The sequence below is a fragment of the Stegodyphus dumicola genome, chromosome 4 (genome assembly GCF_044657685.1).
Source record: "Stegodyphus dumicola isolate Sdum_Otavi_A_Nest chromosome 4, ASM4465768v1".
Lineage (NCBI taxonomy): Eukaryota > Metazoa > Arthropoda > Arachnida > Araneae > Eresidae > Stegodyphus > Stegodyphus dumicola.
Genome location: NC_140771.1, coordinates 10,278,665 through 10,296,994, shown reverse-complemented (window position 1 = coordinate 10,296,994; position 18,330 = coordinate 10,278,665). Strand labels below are relative to the sequence as shown.

The 18,330-nt window shown below is 31.7% G+C and overlaps 1 protein-coding gene and 1 non-coding gene across 2 annotated transcripts in view; both read left to right on the top strand.

Annotated features, from left to right (window-relative positions):
- Positions 1-18,330, top strand: part of LOC118187687 (SEC14-like protein 2) — a 70,165-nt gene that overhangs the window by 2,027 nt on the left and 49,808 nt on the right. The window lies entirely within an intron of this gene.
- TRNAS-CGA (transfer RNA serine (anticodon CGA)) lies at positions 14,811-14,883 on the top strand. Its single transcript has one exon. It is a non-coding gene; the product is annotated as a tRNA-Ser (tRNA).

The following is an 18,330-nucleotide window of genomic DNA, read 5'->3' as shown; positions in this document are numbered from 1 at the left end:
AATAATGAGAATTCGCAGAAAAAAATAAAGCATGCAATTATTGAATATATAGTATCAAATGCTACATAATAGCTTTTTATCCACTATAATAAAACAATAATTTATTTCCATGCATGAGAATTATGCTGTAATACTTTTAGAATTTTATTAATGAATTTTGAAACAATCTCAAGTTATAATCAAATTAAGAAATTAGTAAAGATGTGTAAGGATTATGTTAATTTTATTAACAGTTCAATTTTAAGTTAAAGTTCCTTTCCTGTCAAATTCTTAACTTCAACTTACTACCTCCGGCCAGAACGTAGTTTTGGAATCTTGCTGAATATTTAATGAGGAGGAGCGGTATTTAAACCGCGAAGTTACTTACTGAGTCAGAGAGAATCAGAGTTTCTGATTTACGCGCGTCTGCTTTTTTGGCCACTCTCTCTCTCTCTCAAAGCTGTTATTACGCTCGGCCGTACTCAGGCCCTTGCTAAGCTTCGTAGTCAAATAAGTTAAGGGAGCCAACTCGTTTTGAACCTCGGCTATACTTCTTTAGTTAATCTTAGTTTTAGTTTAATTCTTAGTCTTTTAAGTTCAAGTCCAAGTGCGGGCTTTGCTTGTACACTCGCAGACGGAGTTTTGATAAATCTTATTGGAATAATAAAGCGTTAGTTACCCTTCTATCTTGTTGTCACCGAACTCAAGCGATTATTCGCTTATCAGTTCTTAGATTCTTCACTTCAAAATTTAACTTAGAATTCCAAAGTGAGGAACTCTACAGATGTTTTCATTCAGAACTTAAGGTGCATGATTATTTCATCATATTTTTAGCTGGAAGTGGCAATGATGTATATGTGGATAATTTATAATAAAATATGATATAAATTCACTAACAGCGTTAAAATGTTTCTGAGTGTGTAAGAATTATTAATTTTTAAAATTTATGATGACTGTATTATATAATGAGTATATAATACAAGTATTTAAGTATAATTTAAAATACAAGTATTTAAGCATACAAGTAGTTATTAATACAAATATTTAAGTATAATTTGTGTTTGACAAAGTTATTTGTAATTAGATTATGATACAGTTTCACTAATCATTTGTTTCAAAACACATTTAGGTTTTCGCGATTATAAAACTTTTGAACACAAAATATTTGTAATGAATTTCTTCTTAAACTTATTTTATTTTGAGAATACCATTTTTAATAATTTATGCTTAAAATGAACATGATTACATGTTCTGGTGAGTGTAAGCTATGCATAAGATTGAAGTACGTCAAAGCATGGGGAAGCTTTGTGCCGAAGATCGAATGGGATGTTGGAGGGCTTTTCAAAGGGAAGATGATTCGTATTCATAATGCATAAGAGGCAAATCATCTAAACTTCTAAACTCTCATACCCAACTCGTTCGCTTGGCTACGAACCCATGTCGAACTACCTGTATTCTAGAATTTTACCATTTCGCCACTGGCGGCACCTAGGTTTAAAAACTTATAACATGCACGTAGTATTGAAATTAAAATATGAATTAGAGTGCAAATCAATATGCAGTATATAGTACTTAAATCAATATGTAACATTACGTATATCTATCTATATATATATATACTGCATAGAGCTTTATTTTATATATATATATATATATATATATATTTTTTTTTTTTTTTTTTTTTGCTGCAGCTGTTCTATGTATAACAATTAGTGGGATAATAACAAATTTAAATGACTATATTTTCCTTCAATTTTCGGAATTAAAATAAGGGTTAGAACTTATATTTTTAGGCCACAGGAGCAGTCTGCCCAGAAGGACTATTAACTTCGTTTTGGCATTTTGCGTTGATTCACTGTAAGCGTTGTTTCACTTTACAAATTGTTGCCACCAAAAATTATCGCCCTGTATTATATATTTTAAAAAATTAAATAATGACGAATCTGCATAAATGTACGTATGTATGTTTCTTAGCACTGTGATAAAGCAACGGTAACTAGAGCCATCCAATTTTGAATAGCGTTATCCTCCTACGAATATGGGCATCTGGAAGCCCAAATTTGAAATTTGGAATTTGTTTTATTGTCGATTCCCTATTTTGCAAAACTTTAACGAATTTCTGATTAATAAACTCAAGGATTTCAAAGCGAGCAATGGCAACGTTGCACAGACAAAACAGTTTATCTTCGGCGTTGTGTATCAGAAATTACATGCTCGAAAAGGCCGAAAGAAAAGCCCTGCTGCATTTTTTGCCAAGGGGACCATGTAAGCAGTTTCCGTGGTTGCGCGGCATATAAGATGAAGCTTCAGAAAGGAAGTCAGCCCAGAACTCAGCGGAAATCACCCCCAGATGCCACCCAAGAAAACTTTCCTGAGCTGGCAAAGTCAAATCTTCGGACAGACCAGTGCTGCGAGCAAAGCCAGCTACAGCAAAAAAAAAAAAATTGAGAAGCAAGCCTCCAACGTCGCTAAACATCCTGGAAGAACTTCTATCCTGGTTTCTTAGCGCGAAAATTCAAGAACTGCTAAAAGTTTTCTCCGAAATTCTAAGCTTCCTTCGGAATGTCAACCTAGCTGAGAAACTGAGAAGAATACTCCGAACCGTACAGAAAATCATGCAGATGACCAGAGTAATTCCATTTGCTTTTTACCTCTCAAAGACTTCTGAATTTTTGCAGCTCGCCAGTTCGATGGCCTCCTGGCCTGCAGCTATTTGATTTTAGATCCTTAAATTTCTCATATCCTAAAATTTAAATTATTTTGCAAGCTTAATATTTTCATCTCAATTTCCTAGCAGCTTTATTAATTTAGTTTCTTCAGATTTTCGTTCGAGTAAAATACTCAGATTATTTCTTAACAAGATTCGTAAACGTCTTATTTTATTCTACAAAATGTAGGGTCTCTGAACACAGGTACCCTCGTGTGTAGACTTCTGCTGGATCGAACTGTATCAGAAATTCTAAAGATGTGCTTATTTTAAAATTATTTACCGATATTGCTCTTGAACTGAATTTCATGGGTTAAGTGCGAAGAACGTGATATTTAATAAATAAAAGTAACACACAAAATGTTACAAAAACGCCCCGTTGGACGTAATTTAAAATCTAAAACCTTTCAATTTTTTTAGATGTAATTTATTATTGCGGTATGCATCCCACAATTTTGCATAGATTATATTTCCAGAACAAAGAGCAATGGCTAACAAAAGCTAAGCGAGCGAAGTAGCGTCCTAAAGACAACAGAGGTAGAAGCTCTTTTCGACACGTAACACACTTTTTTAAGGACATAATAGTTTACTAAGCACTTAACATTTGTTCAGTTAAATTATACTTTTTAAGAGAATTAGTCTTTGGTGAGAAACTTAAAAGCGCCCTACAATGAATCTTAGCACTTATTTTTTTTTTTAATTCGGAAATACTATATTCATCAAAACCATTATTCTTCGAGGCTGTTAAAGGAAAAAATGAAATTTTGGGGTACTTTTCTGTTTTGCCGGCGGAAACAATAAAGTCGCCAATAACGGTACAACTGATGCTAAACGGAATACCTTCGCTGGCAACCTTTTACGCTTCATTTCCAAAACAAGTTGCAGCCATTCTTTCAATACTGACATACAATTACATAGAAATTTTACAAGATTGTTCAATTTTATGGCGTAAGGCCATTCCCGGTAATTAAGTCAATTAGAATGCAATCACACCCCTCACCGGAAGGAGAAAATATAGAAAAGGCAAAATCAAGGGTTAAATTCATCTATTCTAATGAGAATGCACTAGCGAAGTAAAGCAATGCGGTTTTACATAATTTCCGAGTAAGCTATTCGTAGGAATTGAAATAATTCTTGCATTTAAACTAACTTGTATTCCAAATCAAGATTTAACTTGAAATTGATGTAAATCATTAATGGGAGAATTAGTTTTTTGTAGCGTAGTTTACGTGAGATGAGATCACTTGGGGGTCACGTGATAATAACCGGCGAATCGGGATGTTGAACCATGAAACCGTAGTAAATTCTTAAATGAATGTCTTTTTACGAATTTATTGTCTTTATTTATTGGCTTTTTAAAAAATTTTAAACCATATTAAAATGTTCATGCCTTTAAAATAAAAAAATCTTAGAACTAACATTTGTTAACACTTTTTATGTGTATACTGTATGCTGTCGCCAACAAAGTCTGCTTGACGAGATTTGCGCCGGCGAAACGGAAAAGTACCAATTTTTGTTTTCCTGTTATGTTAACGTAACTTCATAAATGGGACTGGGCACTTTCATAAAGAACTAACTGTATTTGTATTAAAAATTAGACTGAACTGAAAATTATTTTACACTAAGCTAAGAAAAGAAAGTAATTTCTTATACCCAGAACAAGTCTCTTGGCTTAATTACTTTGCGTAATAATATAACAAAGCATCAACTCAAAACGTAATAAAAATAAATTCTAAGAAGCTTTCATTCTGAGATTACAAAATAGTGTATTTCATAAAAAGCTGAAAATACAAACATAACATGCAATTTGCGTCATTAGATATCAAATGAAAAGCTGCTATCAAAAAGGTTTATGTTTTATAAACTACTTCTAATAACATATCATATCATTCAGTGACATATCGACCTATCTAAAAATATGTTAATTATATGTCAGCTAAAATATATCTTATCAACAGTGAGACCTGCCCTCAAAGAATCTGAGCACTAGAACCAGATTTTCACTTAGCACCGACAGAAAGCATTGCTTATTTCCCCAGGTTTTAGGTTCTAAACCTTGAAGTTTACTCTGAAGTTTACGCACCAAGCTAAACGTCATTCTTATAATATATCTTTGCTGTTATGTCAAGAAAAAGAATAAGAAAATGCATGCATTTATATGGAAAAATTTTATATTACGCTCAAAGAATCTTTTTTTTTTTTTTTTTTTTTTCCCCATTTACACAAGCATACGCGTTTCGGGAGTATTTCAGCTATTCATTTTCTTTATGAAATGTTAATTCTTGTAGAATAATTTCACCATTGATAAGAGACTCATATTAATAGATTTTTATTTTTAATTTAAAGACATATTTTGGAATTTAGATTAGCAGAGTTGTTATACTTAGTCGGAACACTTTATTTTAATGCGTTAAATTTACTTTGCTAGACACCAAAATATTTTTTATAGTTCAAGAAAACAAAGAAAGAAAAATTAAAAAAAATTTATCTTCGGCAAGAAATAATTCCGTTAAGGGAATTTCAAGTTTATTATTATTATTATTATTATTAGTCCAATTTGCCCAGAAGGACTATTAATTTCGTTTTGGCATTTTGCGTCGATTCACGATAAGCGTTGTTTCACTTTTCAAATGATTGGCACCAAATATTACAGCCTTGCATTTTATTTAAAGAAATTAAATAATAAAGAATCTGCATGAATGTATGTGTGTTTCTCGCATTGCGACAAAACAACCTAAAGCCATCCAATTTTGAATTGCGTAATCTTCCATAGAATATGGGCATGTGGAAGCCCTAATTTGAAAGTTTTTTTATTATCGATTTCATATTTTGTAACATTTCAACGAACGGTTTACAAACTAAACGACTTCAAAGCGAGCAATAGGAACGCTGTACGAAAAAAAAAAAAAAGAAAAAACATTTTATCTCCAGGGCGCGAGACTCTGTATCGGAAATTCTAAAGATATGCTCATTTTAAAATTATTTTGCTATAGTGCTGTGGAACTGAATTTTATGGTTTAAGTGCGAAGAACATGAAATTTAATAAATAAAGGTAACACACAAAATGTTTAAAAACGCCCCTTTAGGTATAATTTAAAATCTGAAACCTTTCAGACTTTTTTTTTTTTTTGGGGGGGGGGTTAAGTTTTTTTATTTATTATTATTATTACTTTGTCTAAATGTTTACAGTATTACTTCAAAATAATTCATTTACCCATATTTTCTGCAGTGGTTTTGCATATAACGTTTATTAGGATAATAACAGATTTAAATATAATTAAATTTTCTTAAAATAATATAATTAATTAAATATAATTAGATTTAAATATAATTAAATTTTCGGAATTAAAATATCGGGCAAGAACTTACATTTTTTATATGTAATTTACTATACTATACATCTAAGTTATTATTCAGACATGGAAACAAATGTTTTAACTCAATGGAAGAAGAAAAGCTCTTAATTGATGATGTTGAAAATGATGAAAAATTGATGGAACAAAAATATGTCCCCTCGCGTAACTTTCTGTTGAGTTAACAAAATGAATGCCAGTATTTATCTCAGAAAGCGATGACTTTTCTATTACATTTGTAACCCACGTACGGAAAAACCAGATTCCCCAGTTTTTTTTTTTTTTTTTTTTTTTTTAAACAAGTTTATAAACAGATTACATCTTAATCCAGTTTTAAAAAAATTAATTTCTTTCCATCCTGAAATTCATTTTCTTTATGAAAAATATCATTACACTTCAATTAATATTACAGCTCTCTTCATCTCTTTTCTTCCACATTCTTATAATATTATATACTAGCAGCTTCGCTGCCAGCCTTCGTCTGGCTTTTAAATGTACCGGAAAAATAGCTGAAGGAAACACCAAACGTTAAATTTAAAAAATTGCGCAGAATGTTACTCTGCAGAACTATTTCATAAAAAAGTTATTACGTATAACAAAATTACAATGAAATAAGCAATATCCCTTAATACATATATTAATTATCCTAATAAATAAATTAACCAAATTCCCTTTGCAAAATCTTAAGAACTCAAATGGTAAAGAATACAAAAAACAAAAAAATTCTGAAAAGCAAAGTATAATTAATGATATTTTATCTTATATTTTCAAGAGAAAAAAATTACAATGAAATGAGCTATATCCCTTAATACAAATATAAATTATCCTAATAAAAAAATTAACCAACTTTCCGTTGAAGAACACAAATCATGCAAAACTTTTCAACATCTTACAAACAGTGAAATAAGCAAAAATTACATGAAAGCAACTCAAAAAACATAAAATTCCGCGCAGAATTTTACTCTGCACAACAACTTTAAAAAAAAATCAATAAAATATATAAAAAAATGACAATGAAATATGCCAATCTCTTAAAAACAGTGACATAAGAAATACGATGAAAAATTGTTGCCAAACCCATATTTCTAAAAGAATGAAACTATTCAAAATGATGCTATTTCATCAAAAATCTATCAACAACAATAACAGGAAAATTGTTGCCAAAATCACATTTTTAAAGATGTGAGATGTGAGAAGTGTACTCGGAAGCTTCATTTAAAAAAAAAATTTTTAAATACAAAATATTATCATTTTTCCAAAATTCTTTTTGTAAAAGCAGCCGCAAGGATGAAAGTTTAACGTTGTCCAAAAATCAAAGAAAAATAAACTGTACATTTTTAAAAATAAACTTTTTTAGAAAAATCCCGTTGAAGAGGTGTCCCTTTGTTAAATAAATTCGTATTCAATCGATTTATTGAAACAAGAAATTTATTTTAAGTTAAATAGCTAAGTGCCTACGCTTCATGACGATGTGAAAATGGAGTGCGTAGAGTAAAATCTCGCTTTCCTATAGCCCATTATATCTCAAAATGACGCGATTTCGTCACAAAACATAAAATAAAAAAAATTCGAATTCGAATTTCGAAAAAATCGCTTCGAGGCGCATTGGCTCTTGTTTAGATGCATCTATGTACCAAATTTCGTAGCCGGGGGTCTATTAGCTTACTATCAGCGCGAACGAAAGACACACACACGGACAGACAGACTCTTACTCTTATTATATGTAGAGATTAGATTGTAATTTCACGTATCAGGTAGCTATATAAATTACAATTGTAATTTTTAATATCGAATGTCATAGATTTGGATAAACAATGTCGCTTAATTTTCCACATTTATTTTGCTGAATAAATTTGTAAAATGTTCTGTCCGATAGCGGTGAAAAGACATCAAATCAGAAGAAACATTTCACTCAGGAAATTCACGAACATTCTATTTGAAAACGATCACGAAAGAGGATAATTAACATTTTCTCAGACAAATATAACATTTCTAGAAATGTTCATAAAATCACATTATTCTGTGAATAAATCTGTGCATCTCAAAAATTACTATAGAAATAAAACTCTCTTGTTCTCAATAAAGAGTAAAGGTTAATCACACAACTCTTGCCCAAAACGAAACATCGTTTACAATTTTTAGCTGAAGCATAAATAAGCAGTTGTTTTTATCCATATTGTTATCCCAAAGAGCATTAGCCTAAAAGGATTTATTGAATTATTAATTTCAAAACGGCTTTTTGCGTCGATTCACTTTTCAAACAGTTTTCACCAAATATAATCCCCATGTATTATATTTAAAGAAACTAAATAATGAAGAATGTGCATGAATGCATGAATGTTTCTCGTACGGTGAAGAAACAACAGTACCTAGAACTATCAAATTTCTAATAACGTAGTCCTCCAACCGAACATAGATACTTCAAAGCCCGCATTCTGAATGTTGAATTTGTTCTATTCTCTACTTAAAATTTTGTAAAACTTTAATGAATTTTTGATTAACAAACTCAAAGATTTCAAAGCAAACAATGGCATAACTGCACGAAAAAAAAAAAAAAAAAAAAAAAGAAAGAAAGAAAAAAACATGTTTATCTCCAGCGCACGAGGCTACGTATCGGAAGCTCTAAATATGATGTTTTTAAATATTTTGCGATATTGCTGTTGAATTGAATTTTATGTGTTTTAAGTGTGAATAACATGATACTTAATAAATAAAGGTAACACACAAAACGCTAAAAAAACGCCCTTTTGAACGTAATATAAAATCCAAAAGCTTTCAGATTTTTTTTTTAATTTTTTCGTCTAAAATGTTAAACATCAGATTATTTTAGTAGTACAAGAAACAAAAGGATTACTAAAATATGCACTTAAGGAGAAAGATTGCACTCATTCTAAAATTTTCCATGAAATAAATTTTAACATGGTGTAAATATCTCTCTTTACAATGATGTATATTCTGATATTTGAATTTATTAATCAGTAAAATAAACGTCAAATTTGTGTCCCAGAAAATGCCCAATAAACTATAAAAACTAGATTTTGGAAATAACTACATGAAATATATTTTAAAAGATTACCAAAATACGTACTTAAGGAGAAAAATTGCACTCGGTCTAAAACTGTTCATGAAATAGATTTTAACATGATACAAATATCTCTCTTTGCAATGATGTATATTCTGATATTTGAATTTATAAATCAGTGAAAGAAATGGCAAATTTACGTGTTACAGAAAATGCCCAATAAACTTTAAAAGCTAGATTTTGAAAATAAAAAACTGCATGAAATATGTTTTAATCTTAAAAATCATATTTTTAATTTTGAAACTTCTACGTGGGTGCTTTCTGATATAAAAAATGAGCTGAAAGTTTTTCAAAAAATGCGTTACTTTATCAGCATGAAAATAATATTTGGAAACTTTAATATATGAAGCGCTAACAGATTTTATAATTAGAACTTTACAGTAAATCACACAGCAAAAGGACAATATTCATACATTTTTCGCAGCTTAAAATTTCCGCTTGAGTCAATGATTAAATTATTAAATTAAATTTATGCTTCTTACGATCCAATAAGATTTATAATATTTAATGTTAGATTCATAAAGTGAAAAAATTAAATACGGCAAGAAATTTCCTGGAATTATCTAACTTGAATATCTTTCCTTGAATTACCTCAAATGGGAAATTTTACTAATGCTACTTACTTTTTCACTAAGATAAAGAACGCAAGATTTCGACAATGCAAAAAACAACAAACAAACAAATAAAAAAAAATAAAAAAATCTGAAATGTTTCAGATTTTAAATTACGTCCAAAGGGGCGTTTTTTAACATTTTGTGTGTTACCTTTCTTTATTAAATATCATGTTCCTCTCACTTAAACCATAAGATCCAGTGCAACAGCAATATCGCAAAATAGTTTTAAAACGAGCATATCTTTAGAATTTCCGATACAGAGACTCACGCGCTGGAGATAAAAATGTTTTTTCTGCACAACGTTGCCATTGCTCGCTTTGAAATCCTTGAGTTTGTTAATCAAAAATTCGTCAAAGTTTTAAAAAATAGGAAATCGATCATAAAACAAATTTCAAATTTCAAATTTGGTCTTCCACATGCTCATATTCGTTGGAGGATTACGTTATTCAAAATTCGATGACTCTATATACCGTTATTTTATGACAATGTGAGAAATATACATACATTTACGCAGATTTTCATTATTTAATTTCTTCAAATATAATGCAGGACTCTAACATTTTATGGCAACAGTTTGAAAAGTGAACCGACATTTATCCGTCCGACGCAAATGCCAAAACGAAACTAATAGTCCTTCGGGATTCAAATCCCTTTGGACTAAAAATAAGCATTTTCGCTCCAACGAGAGATAAAGTGAAGGAAACAATTAAGAAAATGATCTCTAAATGTAAAAATTATGCAACACATTATAATAACATCGTTGTAGACATGCTTATAAAGAAAGTCCTTTAATGCTGTAAAATCGGAAGCGAAATATTATTTATTAGTTATTATTACCTTCTTTTTGTATATATAAGTAAATCTGGTAATACATTAATACCATAACCTGTGGTTGTTGATAGAGCACCTGTATTATTAGCGTCAATTCCGAATGCTATTGTTTTTAGATGTTTACATCTGTTAGGTTTCGTTAGTTTATTCCTGTTTAATTTTCAGAGTTAGCTGATACTGTATATAAGAAAAAATAAAGCATTTTTAAATGAAGGGGGAAAAAATTTAAAAAAAGAAAAAAAGAAAATCTGAAAGGTTTCAGATTTTAAATTACGTCCAAAGGGACTTTTTTTTTTTTTTTGTTCATCGAAGTTAAACCATAAAATTCAGTTCAAGAGCAATCTCGCAAAATAATTTTAAATTGAGCATATCTTTAGAATTTCCGATACAGTCTCGCGCGCTGGAGATAAAAATGTTTTTTTCTGTACGATGTTGCCATTGCTCGCTTTGAAATCCTTGCGTTTGTTAATCAAAAATTCGTTAAAGTTTTACAAAATATGAAATCGATCATAAAACAAATTCTAAATTTCAAATTTGGGCTTCCACATTCCCATATTCGCACTAAGAATAGGTCATTCAAAATTCGATGGCTCTATGTACCGTTGTTTTATCACAATACGAGAAATATACATACATTTGTGCACATTCTTCATTATTCCATTTCTTCAAATATAATGCAGGACTCTAACATTTGGTGGCAACAGTTTGAAAAGTGAAACGGACATTTATAGTGAACCAACGTAAAATCGCAAAACGAAAACAATAGTCCTTCAGTGACAAAGCCCCTTTGGACTAATAAATAAAATAAGCTCTAAAAGCTTTCAGATTTTATATTACGCGCAAATGGGCGTTTTTTTAACGTATTTTGTGTTACCTTTATTCATTAAATATCACATTCTTCGCACTTAAATCATATAAAATTCCCTTCAACAGCAATATCACAAAATACTTAAAAACAGGTGTAGGTTGAAATGACCCAATATTTCCTAAAAGTTAAATGGGTATAGCCCTTTTGCACTGCCATTTTTATTAATTTAGAATGTAATAAATAAATAAATGTTTACTGTCGGTGCCTTTGCACTTACAAACTTTGGAGTCATATTTCCAGATTTTTAGTAGTATAAATTTTGTTACAATTTTTTTAGTATGCAGAATTTTGTCATGGTATATAATTAATCATATTAGATCTTTAGGATCAGGCTTATAAGAGATCATATTTTTCATAGTTCATCATTTGTAGTATATGTTTGTATATTCATAATAGTAAAATTTATTTGTAATTCGTAATAGAAGTATTAATAAGTTATAATTATTGGAGTTTCGGGTAACTGAGCTGTATTTAATTAATTAGCACAAAGTTTTTCTTCTGTGGATGAAACGTACATCATGCTATTTTCTGTTTTCTTTCTGAAATGCTTATTCTATATTTGAAATTTAATAAAAGCATTTGTGTTTGAGGTAAGTAATTTAATGTGAAATGATCTAGTTAAGGGACAGGCATTTATATAATGATTAGGGTCTCCTCTATCTCCACATACGCATTGATCTAGGATCATTGATCATTGGAAGTAGAGATGTTTCTTTATTGAAAGTATGTGGGGAAATATTTAAAAACAGTATATCTTTCTAATTTCCGATGCACAGTCTCGCGCGCTGGAGAATTTTTTTTTTTTTTTTTTTTTTTCTTATATAGTGTTGCCATTGCTCGCTTTGAAATCGTTGAGTTTGTTAATCAAAAATTCGTTAAAGTTTTACAAAATGTGAAATAGATAATAAAACAAATTAGGGCTTCTAGGTGCCCATGTTTGGGGGGAGGATCACGTTACTCAAAATTTGATGGCTGTAGATACCATCGGTTTTACAGAATGCGAGAAACATACATACATTAATGCAGATGCTTCATTATGTAATTTCTTTAAATAAATTTGGTGGCAACAATTTAAAAAGTTATTCGCGTTTATAGCGAAACGCTACATAATGACGTTTTGAGACTAATAGCCCTTCTGAGCAAATGCTCCTTTGGGCTAAAAGAAGAACAAGAGTTGATGCTGAGCTTCGACAAGAATTAAGTAGATTTACAAAAAGTTAAAATATGTTTAAATGCACTGTAGAGGCATTAAGATTTTTTGGAGGCCGGAAAGATGAAAAATATGCAACTGTCTTCGCCGGGAATCGAACCACGGACCTCTGAAATACCGGCTCAGTGTGTTGACCACTATACCACGAAGGCACGCTAGGAAGGCAGGAGAAGTACCTTACAACACAAAAATAATCAACGCGGACCACAAAAAAAAAATTCGGGTTTGGAAAAATAGCTATTTTTAGCAGAGGTAAAAATTAAACCAAGAAACAAAAGACAATATACTACAAACCATCATTTTTTAATGTAGTGTGTTTATGATGACAGTAATAAACATTCTTTTTTACAGTATGTATTTACAGTATACCTGCCTGAGTTTTTAGCCGCATTTATCTCTTTTCCATCCATTTCATTAAGAAACGACAGATCCAGGTTTCCTTTCACAATACGTAAATCCTTTCACAACTTTTATCTTAGCAACCGTTACATACACATACATACTTTTATCTTAGCAACCGTTACATACACATACATACTTCCACAGCAACAAAATATTTTAAATGAGGCAAATAGTAATGTTTGACATTTTTTAATTTATAAAATTAATTCTGTAAAAGTTACAAAATCTAATTTTTATATGGTGCCGCGTCCATATACGTATATTTATTAAAAGTTTTAATTTATTTTGCAAATAAAATAAACAAATAATTGATTTGCTTTGTTCGTTTATGTGATTACGGCAAAGCCTCAAGGGCTATCTGCCTAAGAGAAGAGAATGCTTTCATGGAGGACTTTCTAAGGCGAACTGGCTCGTACACACGTTACACATGGGGAGAACCACGAAAATGCCTATACAGCCAGTCTGTTCGCGGGATTTGGACCGAACTACCAGTGTTCAGTGACTTTACCGCTCGGCCGCTGAAGGACTTGACAACAGATAATTTAAGTGGGCATAAAGACTTAATTCCAATGAATGGAACCACTGTATATTTTACAAAGAATGCAATCATCTGCAGAATTAATGGCTGCTTATATTTTTGCTCAGTTATTTGAGAAAAATTTCTTCTTAGAAGACATTTTAATAAAGTTGTGAAATAATGTATTTTACTCTCATGTGTAGCAAAAAGCATTGCTTTTTCCCGTGTGTATACGTCAGTCTACGTTCGTGTGCATTTATTTGAGTACTATAAAGCAGCTGATCTTTAAGTACCTTATTATTATGTGTCAGAAATGGAGTTTACTGAAATCACCTTACGTATATAAACGGAGCAATATATATATGATGATAATGATCGTCGTGGAAAATCCACATATCTATCAAAAATATACGCTATAAGGTATTTTTCCCGCTTTCTTAACATGCCTTTGTGGTGTAGTGGTCACCACGCTCGACGCGAATTCGAGAGGTCCATGTTTCGAGTCCTAACGAGGGCATTGCTCATTTTTCATACCTTCTGCTTCGAAATATCCTATGTCTCTACCGTGGCGCCCGAACTAAAAAAGGTAGTGAATAATTTGGCCACCCGGATTCGGCGACTGTGTCCCCTAAAACCCCCGTCGCCCTTTAAGGGGTATCAACAACCCCTATACTGACAATGTTAAATTGGTCATTTTTGATGTACCTTTTCTCAAAATCTGCCGCAGATACACGCTTGAAATTTTGTGTGGAATTAAAGTATACCTATGTGATTATCGTGTAAGTGAACTTTTGAAACATTCTGAATTTTAGAGTAATTTACAGAATATTTTGTTAGGCATAGAAAAATTAGCACTTTTCTCACACAAAAAATTTTGTTAATTTTTTTCCTTAGTTTATCACAAAACGCTCATTTTAATAAATATTAGGAAACCTAATAAATAAGCCATAAAAATTTTAGATACCTGTGAGCAGTAGTTCCTAAGAAAAGGTACCTCGAGTATAAAAAAATCACGTTTGGAGAAAAACGCGTTTTTATGTAAAAATCCCCGTTAATCAAAACATTCGATGACAAATTAAAACTAGATTTTTTACAGTTCCAATTTTCATAGCGATTAAAGAAAGGTATTTTTAGAAAGATAAAAGTATAGAGAATTTAAAAATACAAAAATATGAAATCACCATGTTTTGAAAATTTTTCGGGTTCCAACACCCCTTAAAAGAAGGAGTATATAAGACATTTCTCCCGCCTTCGTGGTGTAGTGGTCAGCACGCTCGACGCGAATTCAAGAGGTCCGTGGTTCGAGTCCCGGCGAGGGCATTGCTCATTTATCATATCTCCTGCTTCGAAACAACCCAATGTCTCTATAACTCAAACACTTTATTGTTTTCATACGGAAAAAATGTATTCGCGTGTTGCTATTTCATAAGACATGTATTCACTTTCGCAACAATTTTCATTCAGCACCTTTTTATCCGATACCTGTTCACAGGTCCGTTCCTAGCGAGGTGCAGGGCGTAAACGTACGTGGGTGGCCGAAATAAGGGGCGGCCGGACACTGCAGATACCACACCTAAATATTTTAAATTCATCGTAAGTATTTGTCATGTGTACTTTTCATACAGTTTGTCATATGTAGGTACTTAGTGAGTATGGAATAACAATTTTATTAATCATTGAGCATTTTTTGCTTCCTTGTACGAAGTAAAAAGGAAGTATTGTAATCGCGAAAAGTTTCAAGCAGCATATTTCAACGAAAATATCCATTTTGACCGCTATCGAATGCAATTTAACGATGATTTGCGTGATACCTGTACGTAAGGACATAATAAAAGACTCCTTCAAAAAAATTACAAAACTACTTTAAAATGAATTCTGAAGAGAATTTTTCGTGGCGTCTGTACGAACGTATGTACGTACGTACGTACGTGTCTCCCATAACTCAAAAACGAGTAGCCTCAGAATTTTGAAATTTTGTATATAGGACTGCTATAACATGTAGATGTGCACCTCGTATTTTGGTTGCAATCGACCGCACCAAACGTATATAAATATATTTATATATATATATCCACTCTGTTACCCGGCTCAGTGATCTCAGTTTCTTTACTCTTATATGTTTGTAAATTGTACATTTTTTGCTTTAAAAATGATTGAATTATGTTGTTTTTATCTTCCGGTTAAGGATTTTATGCCTTTAGTAAATCTTTGCGCAATATTTTTAGAATTATCAGCAATTTTAAAGTTGTTAATTGCAGCTAAGCATGTTTTTAATGGCGGCCATTGATGTTTACATTTGAAACAGGAGACTAGTGGATTTGTTGCCTATCTAGAGAAATTTAGCTTCGCAACAACAAAGATAACGCATTCATTTATTATTGACAATTAAATCATGCTTAATTCTTTCTGGAATTTTTTCGAGGAAATAAGCGTTTGAGATTTATTTCGTAATTTTTAATATAGATATTTTGAGTTTTTATGTATTTTTGCCTTCTCGCGAAGTGAGAACTGAATTAATTGAATGATAAATACTCAATCGTCTGTGAAAAACTGTTTCTTTTTTGTTTTGTTTGCTTAATTTCTTTTATACATCTTTCTAGCTTTATTATAGTATTTGAATAGAACATGCGGCAACGATTAGATAATTCTATTCTTTAAATGATATAAATTTTGTGCATTATGAGTTATAATACGAACGAAATATAATACTGAAAGGGAGTCATCACTTTTGCGCAACACAAAAAGTGAGAATTTTAGCTGATTTTCGAGTTTTAAGAAGTCATATTGTTTTGGACATACATATGTGAAATTTTCAGTGTGTCATCTCTATACATAGATGATTATCTTTCTTGATTTATTTTACTTAATAGTGTATAAGAATTTGTTTTATAAAGAAAAAACTAACTGTATTTTCCGAAAATTTAAAATTTGTACTGAAGCACTGAGCGCAAACTGACAGTAATAGAAATTTAGCTACAATAATATTTTTAAGTGAATTCTAGCGCCAGAGTGCTGCTATGGTAAACAAATACTAGAGTGAAATTTAAAGAATGCATTTATTTTATTGTGGTTTAGGCGCTGTCGGCGAAGTAGATTTAATTCAATCCAATAAGTTTAAATGAAATGCAAGAAAAATGCGTTTAATTCAATATTCCGTACAAGGAAGTCATGTGGTGTACGCATCAAATATTTTTTAATTTGGGGACGGCGATCTTAGAAAGGTCGCGGCTAGCCATTGGCCTAGGATCGGCCCTGCCCAGGCGTGTTCATTTTTCAGACTCCGTCAACTATCGCTGATTATAGGCAAAAAATTCAAAAGAAAGAAAACCGCTTACGTAAAGTTAAAGTCCATCATTTGAACACATTACGTGAAAGGCACAAAAAGAAGGAAATTTTATGAAATCGATGATCCTGTGAATACAACAGAATTATTTTCTCAGAAAAAGGAACAATAGAATTAGGAGTCACAATTATTTTATTCTTTTACTAGAGCTTACCCTTGAACAATATCATGCTAAGTGAGCAACTATTTAAGCTTGCAAAAACTCAAAGTATGTCCCTTCAGGACTTATTTTAAATTTTTATCTTTGTTATCAGCTTATTATAGCGCTAAAGATGTGCTTAAGCTTTAAAAAACACAAGACAATTTTCACATTTCGCATTTTTCCTGTAGTATATCAAGGTACTGAAGCATGACCAAAGTGCGCATAAAGAATGCGATTCTCAGAGCAGCTTTGGGGAATAACTTGCATGTAAATGATAAAAATCTTTTTTTTTTTTTTTTTTTTTTTTTTTTTATTTGCATCTATCAGTTTAAATCGAATATTCAAATATTAAAATTAGATATATATATATATATATATAAGGTAAAAAAAAATGTGTGAATCAGAATTATAATTTAAACTAATGGTAAACTCTTTAATTCTCCCTCTCGGTTCTAAAAATCGTAATAATTTCTCTCGATTGCGCCATTTCTAGATCTTTTGATTTTGCGTGGCCTGCGCAGCGTTGATGACGTAATAATTGGGAACTGAAACTTTTAACTCAAACCAAAACCTTTCCTTTTGTGTGCTCCATATGGGATAACTACACACTTTAGCTCCGCTCTCTACCTTGCTAGGATGTACCTTCGCTGTCTTGCTTGTTATTGAAATAGTATCAAAAATGTAAGTGTTCTGTTATTTTCTTCCTTCACGTTCGTACGGGGTTCGTAGATTTGGAGTGAATAACGACGACACTTGATGAAGCATCGAAACACACTTTATTTACCAATATTCTCAGGACAGCTCCAAAATACTGTCGTCTAACTGTTATAAACACTCTGACACGTTTAGCGACACAGCCTTCATAATTTCAGGCAATAACGGTGGAGACAGCTTCACTGCAAAGCACCAGAGTACAGCTTCCGACTCTGTTTAATCGTTCTCGGAACTCCACGTACTCTAGAGACTGTCCACGCGATGCACAAGGGTATAGGTCTCCACTCAGCACAGTCTAAGACAAAATTCGACGATGCACTAAAAGACTCTCTCGATGCACTCGACGACCAACTCGGCGGTAGACTTCGAGACGCCCGCTCAATGACTGACTATCAGCTCGCTAGACGAGGCACACACACTCAATACTACTACCTCTCCGCGTACCAGCAGGGTTTATATAGCTTTCGGCTTGTGTTCGAGAACATTCTGGGCTAAACCGGTTAGAATTCCTTCCAGAAGGGGCCCACCAGCGGCCGAGCGTCGTCGCTGAACACTGGTAGTTCGGTCC